Raw genomic sequence first — 8604 nt, 5'->3', positions numbered from 1 at the left:
TTTTCTTTTTCCTTCTCTCTTTGTTATTGTGGTGTCCTCATCAGAATATTGTATTATTGGGAAATTGTAGTATTGATCAGGTTGTTGGTAATTTTGGTATTGTTTATTTCAATTATAAAGATAAAATAAATAAAATATATTTAAAAGAAAGTGAATGGTGGGAGATCCAGGGTGGATAAAAGGAAGTCTTTCTTAACACAGTGCATGGCTAAACTGTGGGATCCACTACCACAGGATGTAGTGATGGCTTTAAAAGGGGATTAAACAAATTCGTGGAGGATGAAGCTGTCAATGGCTAGTAATCCTGATGGCCTTGTGTGTTGTGCTACCTCCAGGCTAGCATCACGGGCAGTATGCCTATGTATACCAGTTGCTGGGGAACATGGACAGGAGGGTGCTGTACCATTCACGTCCTGCTTCTGGGTTACCTGTAGACAGCTGCTTGGCCACTTTGTGAACTGTGGACCATGCTCCAATCCAGCACAGCTTTTCTTAAATTCTTATGACTAATAGCCTTCTCCCAGGCTCGCTCTATGCCTTAAGTATCAGACCACTGAGGAACCACCAAGGCACTTTTTATAGGACTGCCAAACCTGAAGGTGGATGTTACCTGCCATGGCTGAATATTCAGAAGCTTCTTGCCTTCCCCCCTCATGGTATGTTTGGATCCAGATGAAGACATGGCATATAATGCATGTGCCACAGAAGAAACACTATTATAGATGATGTAGCTGCGACTGGTCATGCTCATATCAAACATGGTGGCTGGCAGGTCCTCTAGCTTCTCCTTCCCAGTACACTGTTTCTCAGGCAATTGAGAGGTTTGGCCTGAGCTCAGAAACTGACAGAAAAATGCCCGTTCCCACCAGTCACGCAGGAAGACGTCTCCTTGCGGCTGGAGTGGATCTAAAGCCAGGAGAAAATGCGTGAATTCTGGCACATCCCTTCTTTGGATGCTGAAGTGCAAAGCACCATGCAAGTTTTGTAGACTTAGGTTGTCCAAGTAAGATGCCGTCCTAGAAATTTCCCAGTGGGATGTCATGATCCAAACCTTCCTAAATGGGGTCTTAGTCTTTATTACATGAACCGTCAATAGCCCTGTTAATGCTGACATAACAGCAGGGTCCCCAAAGACAATAAAGACTTCGGACTCAAGCCAAGAACTAGGAAGAGAGCCAGTTTGTATTAGTGGATAGAGCTGGTTCATTTGAAATACCATTTCGGCAACGGCCACACAGATGTCATTCTGCTTGAGAATTGGTGTCAGTGTCTGGATGAAATGTTCACCACTGTCATCCTTGGAAGCTAACAGCCCAATCCAGTTCCAATGGAAATGCAGGAGCAGCCGGACTAAGCCCACATATTGAGGGGTTTCATTGGAATCAATCCGCTGAAAGGAAGGAAATACCCTTTGCGCTCCCTGAACAGGATCGAGCAAGCCATAACCAAGCTAAAGGAAATAATTTCCTGTTATTCTGTAGCAACAGAGTTTTGTGGCCTTTAAAGACTATCACAGTTTTATACCTTCAGCTTCCCTTGTCAACTACAGCCCACTTCATATGCATGAAGTCTTATCCTGAAGGAAGACACCCACTTTAAAAATGGATATGTAAATATAAAGTGAAGCTCTATGATGTCTCTAAGGGTCTCTTCCCCTGCCCACTTCCTTAGTAGGGATATCACCCCAAAAGTCAGGGCTACCATGCAAGTAACCCTGATACACTTGAATATGCCCTTGTGTGTATATTCAAGAAATCTGACTCATCGTATGCATATTGGGGGTGTTGTGTCTTTAGTGCTCCTTCTCCAAATACGTCTGGTCAAACTGGTTGCATTCCGTATCAAAATGCATCAGGACACACAAAACTCAAAAAGTTGCACAATGTTAGTGGGGCTTAATCAGACACCCCCAAAGAGCCCTCACCCCAAATACTCTCTGTTTACATCCTCAGGCTGGTGGCTAAAACGCAGGCCATTTTATATGGAAATAAGAACATGAGACGAGCCGTGCTGGATCAGATCAAGGTTCTTACATTCCAGCAATGTGTTTGCACACTGGCCACACAAGTGCCTCTGGGAAACCCATAAGGAGGACATGAGTGCAACAGCACCCTCCTGACCATGTTCCCCAGCCAACAGCTGTGCATAGGCATACTGCCTCTGAAAGTGCTGGAGGTAGCATATAGCCATCAAGACGAGTAGCCATTGAATTCCCAGTACATAAAAACAGACAAAATTTATATTGGCTTATGGGGGCAGGGGCGGCATCCCCCAAACCCCAGGTTAACTTCAGCAAGAACAACAAGGAGTCTTGTAGCATTTTGTTTGATTGTGAGTCTTAAAGGTGTCACAAGTCTCATTGTTATTTCTCCCAATCCTAAACCTTTTTCTTACTTGACAGACCCATTGCTGGCTATGATTAGTAATGTAATAGCCACCTGAGATGCCTGGCAACCACCAAGGTTATCATGTGGTATATTAGCTAAAGTCAGAAGGCTCTCTCCCCCTGCCATCCAAAATCAAGTCAACCGACTGCAAGGGCAAATCTGTTTTCAGAGTTTGGCATTTCCATTTTAGTGATCCTGAGCTCTGCGGGTTCCCCACATCTCTCCCCAGATGAATCCCCTTACCTGTGGGATCTTGAAGATACCCATTAAGGATGTGATCTCCCTTGAGGATTTGGAGTCGAGACCCCCAATAACGGAGAGCAGCTTATCCTGCCTATCACATTTATAATTGGGAACCAACGTCCACCGAGTGGAAAGCAGAGAGAGGCTGTTCTCATGGATCTCTCTGACAATTTCCTTGTGTTGATAGATGCGGAAACCGAGTGTTGTGTTTGGAAGGAGAGTAGGATCCTTGTTAAGCTCAGTGATGGCGAACACCAAGGCCAGGGAGTGCTGGTAGTTCTTTATCAGAGACCTGTAATGATAAGAGTTACATTGAGAGGTGGGTGAGGAACCCAACAGAACTGCCATGAAGTGGAGAGTTAAAAACCCCATCTGGCTCAACCCTCTTTTACAGAGACAGAATCTTCCAGACCAAAGATGTCAAAGAAGTGCTGGTAGTCATACTGCAATGGTGAGAGCGACATTGGGAAGTGGGTGAGGATCCCAACGGAACTGATGAGAAGTGGGGAGTTAAACAATCTGTCTGGTTCAACCCGCTAAGAAGTTCAGAACGAAGACAAATCCTTCTAAAGGCATCTACGTGAAGGATTCACAGAGAAATCCAGATTGTTCTATTGACACTCAAAGACACAAAGTGTTGCTAGATGCATTTCATAGGAACATCTGAAGAGCCCTGCTTGATGAGAGATCTAACTCAGCACATATACAATGTATATATTTCTTATCTATGTTCATTATTTATGTTCCACCTTTCAGGATGCAAATGCTTCCAAGGTTGTTGTTGTTCAGTCGTTCAGTCATGTCCAACTTTTCGTGACCCCATGGACCAACACCAGTTTGAGCATTGATCTAAAAGCAAGGGTCGGGCTGTGATAACACACTTCCTGACGATCTAACTGATAGGAGAGCTTAGCCCATAAACAAAACAAAACATTCATTCATATTTCATTTCTATACTGCCCAATAGCCGAAGCTGTCTGGGTGGTTCACAAAAATTAAACCCAAAAAACACAATAAAACAATATAAAATATAAAAACATCAAAGGAAAAGGAAACGTTTCTCCTGTGCAAGCACCGAGTCATTGCTGACTCCTAGAGGGACACTGCTTTTGCTGGTGTTTTCATGGCAGACTGTTGCTGTTGTTGTTCATTCGTTCAGTCGTGTCCGACTCTTCGTGACCCCGTGGACCACAGCACGCCAGGCCATCCTGTCTTCCGCTCTCTCCCGGAGCGTGCTCAAGTTCATATCCATTGCATCGGTGATGCTATCCAGCCATCTCATCCTCTGCCGCCCCCTTCTCCTTTTGCCTTCAGTCTTTCCCAGCATCAGGGCCTTTTCCAGAGACTTTCCTCTTCGCATTAGGTGGCCAAAATATTTGAGCTTCAGTTTCAGTCTCTGTCCTTCCAATGAGCACTCAGGGTTGATTTCCTTTAGGATGGACTGATTTGACCTCCTTGCAGTCCAGGGGACTCGTAAGAGTCTTTAGCGGGGTCGAAACATCAAAACCACAATATAAAAAAAATACCAAACAGGGCATTTCTATTCTGCCCTCTTGAGTTGATGTATCAGCCTGGGTGATACCTCTGAAAGCCCCCAGAGGCCTAAGCCAGCCCCCCTTTCCTTTGGGATTATATGAATAACTAGCTAAACTCTTAGGCCCCGGGCTTCTCACTCCGGAACTGGGCACCAAACTCTTCTGGACTGCTTCTGATCAGATTCTGACTGTAAACTATAGAGCCTGTTGCCGCACTGGGGCTGGGCCCTGACATCCAAGAGGTTTCCTTCGAGCCCCACAAAAAAGAGAGGAAGGCAACAGCCCTCCTTTCTTCTTCTCCCCCACATAACAACTCCTGTTCTGTGGTAGACTGCCTCTCGTAATGGAATCTCTATGTAGCTATCATGGGTCAGAGCTGCCAAAAGACCTGTCCTCCAAGAACTGGTCTGATCCTTTTCAGAGCAAACTTAACCTAGCAGCCTAATCAATGCCAGCAGTGTTGACCTAATTGCTCCATGAGGACATGTCGTTGTCATTACCACATGGTCAACATGAAATTAAATTGTTAGTTAGCTCTGCTTCTGCTTCTTGCACAAAAAGCAGAGCCAGTGTGGTGTAGTGGTGAGAGTGCTGGACTGGGAGCCAGGAGATCGGGGGTTTTGTCCCTACTCGACCATGGGAGCTCACTGGGTGACTTTGGGCCAGTCACAGACTCTCAGCCCAACCCACCTCACAGGGTTGTTGTTGTGAGGATAAAATGGAGAGGAGGAGGAGGAGAATGTAAGCCGCCTTGGTTTCCTTGAAAGAGGAAAAAAGCCGGGATATAAATGCAATAAACAAACAAACACCATCAGAATGAAGCCAGAGAAGATCCCTCAAGGTTCTGAGTGTCATGATGGGTAAAGCCAATCATGACATGCCTCTGAGACTCGCATATCAAACTAGCAAATTTTGAATGTCAGCAGCATTGCCAAAGTATTTTCCTGGAAGTAGCCCTCTAAACTAAAAGCAAAGCAGGTGAGCATCCATCCCAGAAAGCTCTTATGGAAACTTACAACAGATCAGCAGAGAATTTTGATGGAGCCAAACTACGGAAGTCACGTGTGTTCATATACTCAAAACTGCCAAGTGGTAAATTCCCACCAACAATGAGGTCTCCTGGCCTGTAATAGTCTCTGTTCAATGCATACTTCTTTGTCATGGGGAAAGCAGACCTCAGCAGTCTCCGGGTAGCCTGAGTCAGGTGCCAAAACAGCAGTAGCACTTGCAAAAGCATCTGCAGCACAGGGACCTTCCTTTCCAAGACAGACACAAACAGAACCTTCAAGAGAGTGAACTTCACAGGCTCCAGCAGAGGAATTAGATCTTAGCCAGAACTGACCAGGTGCCAAATGAACAGATGCCATCCCAGCCCCACATGGAATGACTTAGGGCATGTGTGTGTGTGTGTCTGTATATATATACATATATATATATATATATAGAGAGAGAGAGAGAGAGAGAGAGAGCGATGTTTCCTCCAGGATGTCTTTGTTATTGACCTGTTGGTTGGAAATCCTCCATAATTATTGTCATTTTGATAATTCCAGACTAGCAAAAGAACTACAGCCCCAGAGAGCTGTGTTTCCTTTGCACATTTGAGGGGGGAAAACAGGTTCGCATCACTCTTTGCTTCTCTGTGGGCCACTTGGACTTGACATCAGTTGTCAGGTTTTGTCCTTCAGCCTGTGTAAGGCTGACCACCTAAATCCAAGATGGCATCCAGGCTGGGTCCAACATTCACTAGCCCAGTTGGATTGCTGGGAAAGCGAGGAGTTGGTGCCTGATTATACCAGGACAGTGGGCGAAAAGGCATTGCTGGATGGAAGGACTCATCTGTCTGCAGGTATAACAACCTGCAGGGTGCAGGACCTATTACGACGGTGTGCCCTGAAAGGACTATGGAATCTAAGGAATTCCTGAATGTTTGGAGGGAGTTTTCTTTTGGCATGGCAGTGTCTCACCGTGGAATAGAGCAGAAGTGGTGCAAGTATTGGCACATATGTGGCCAAGCACTGGTGAGGGCACATTATCATGCTACCAAGTGGTGGTGGTGGTGGTGGTGGTAGCGAAACAGGCCTACTTTGTGGCCACCATTGCACCTTCAAGTCTATGGATTTGACGTTGGATGTCAGGGTCTGCACTTGGGCCCCTGCGAAACTGAGCACCTCAACTCAAAATTGTCTTGGCCCCGGGTGGTGGCATCTTCAGAGGAAGAGCTGTAGCTCCCCCAGGCAAAACGCAATGAGGAGCAGATCATGCCCAGAGACCAGGATGTGGAGCGGAAGGAGCCTGGGCCCTCAGGGGAGATGTCTGTGGGTCCACCCTGCAGACGAGGACACTGTGGGAACAGAAAGGGGGTAACCACCCCACTCTCCCCTTTTCCCTGCTTCTTATAGCGCCCAACAGCAGTTGCGTAGGACACACCCAGCTTCACTCTCATAGGTTGGATGTCCCAAGATCTCTGGGCAGCTGGACAACATCTAAACATGGGGCCATGAGATCCCCACCGTTACAGCAAGTTGGGGTAGGGGAGCCATCACACAGATGGAATGAACGAGGACCCCCACACTTTCCACATCGTACATTATCCCGACATACCGCAGACACGGGCCCAAAGGCTTGACAACGAAAACAAGGGGGGGGAGGGACATATGGCCTAATCCTAAAAGCCTGATATCCAAGCTATAAATGCTCCGGGAGAGTTTGTCCCTTGATAGAGAAAAGAACAGTGGTTGAGGGAAGAACCTCGCCACCCTGTTTGTACGCAAAATGCTTAAGTTGAGTAACTATGTCTCCCCGCCAAAGCCTTGTTAATATCAGCCTCATTGATTGATTGATTGATTGATTGCATTTATATCCTGCCTTTTTTCCTCTTGCAAGGAACCCCAGATGGCTTACATTATCCTCCTCTCCAAGTTATCCTCACAGCAACAACCCTGTGAGGTAGGTTGGGCTGAGAGTCTGTGATGGGCCCAAAGTCACCCAATGAGCTTCCATGGCCGAGTGGGGACTAGAACCCGGATCTCCCAGCTCCCAGTCCAACACTCTAGCCACTACACCACACAGGCTCTGAGTATGAGGCAGAACTGAGTATTCCCACTGAAAGCAGTCCTTTATTATGAGCCATGAGGACTGGCATCTTGCTTGAGTTTTAACCAAAGCACCAGAAGACCTCCTTTACATATGGAAGCCCCCAGGTTCAATCCCCAGCAGAATTTCTATGTAGGATGGGAAGGAGAGCTGATAGAGAGTTGCTGCAGGGGAGACTGAACTAGATGGACCAATGGTTTCTCTCAGTAGAAGGAAGCTTTCTGGATTCCTCAAGCAGTTTTGTTTTGCTTCCTTTACAGAGAGTCTGGAGAGGAATTGCTGAGTCTTTTGTGGTCCAAAATATCTCTTAACATATATGTCAAATGATACAGATCGATACGTAATTTTAAAAAGGGGTCCAATTTGTTATTTTAGTGGGAAAATGGCTTTGTGCATAGAAATGGAGAAGACTGCTAGGATAATGAAGTACAAAGTTTTTTTTTTCTTTTATTTTCTCTGGGGGGTGGGGTTTTTCGAGAGGGGAGCTAATCTCTCATTCTTCCATTAAATGTATATTTCAGTATGTTTTTTTTAATGAGCGCTTATTCCTTGCTATAAATATACAACTAACTGTTAATTAGTTCAGCTTTTGATTACTGGAGCCTTATTTCTGCCGCTACAAAAAGGTTGTTATACATATTATAACAACCTGCAGGGTGCAGAACCTATTAGGACGGTGTGCCCTGAAAGGACTCTGGAATCTAAGGAATTCCTGAATGCTTGGGGGGAGTTTTCTTTTGGCATGGCAGTGTCTCACAGTGGAATAGAGAGCACATTATCATGCTACCAAGTGGTGGTGGTGGCAGCAAAACAGGCCTACTTTGCGGCCACCATTGCACCCTCTTGAGACTTCTGGCATTTCTGTGAAAGGAGATTTATTTACACACGCATACAGGCTGTTCGTAAGATTAAGTTCCGCAACATTAACACTCCAAGAGATCCCTTTTCCAGAGGAACCCAGAGTACCACAGAATTTCCGCAGAGAGGGAAGTCCACCCTCTGCCCCCTTTTCAGATCCAGTTCCATCTCAGACTGTCAGTTACACACATGGGCTTAGCTGGTTTTTCTAGATGCCTTGAGTGCCATTTTTGGTAGAAAGGCCGGGTACAACTCAAATACCTTGTTATCACAACAAACTCAGCTAGGACATTCCTTAAGGAGGGGGAAGAGAAAGGTAAGCCCCCTCCTGCAACAGTCCATTAGGGGGAAGAAAAAATAAATAATTTCTCCCCACCACATCTGCCTACTTGACCCATCCTAGTTCCCATTGGATGAGTCTAGCCTGTAACCATCAACAGAAGCTAACAGGCTATTTGTCTCCTGTCCGTTGTCAGGTCATTGTGATG

Source organism: Heloderma suspectum, chromosome Z (assembly GCF_057233095.1).
Source record: "Heloderma suspectum isolate Gila_16-S chromosome Z, 16-S_ref, whole genome shotgun sequence".
Lineage (NCBI taxonomy): Eukaryota > Metazoa > Chordata > Lepidosauria > Squamata > Helodermatidae > Heloderma > Heloderma suspectum.
The sequence above is the reverse complement of the archived record's forward strand: the minus strand, read 5'-3'. Positions refer to the sequence as shown.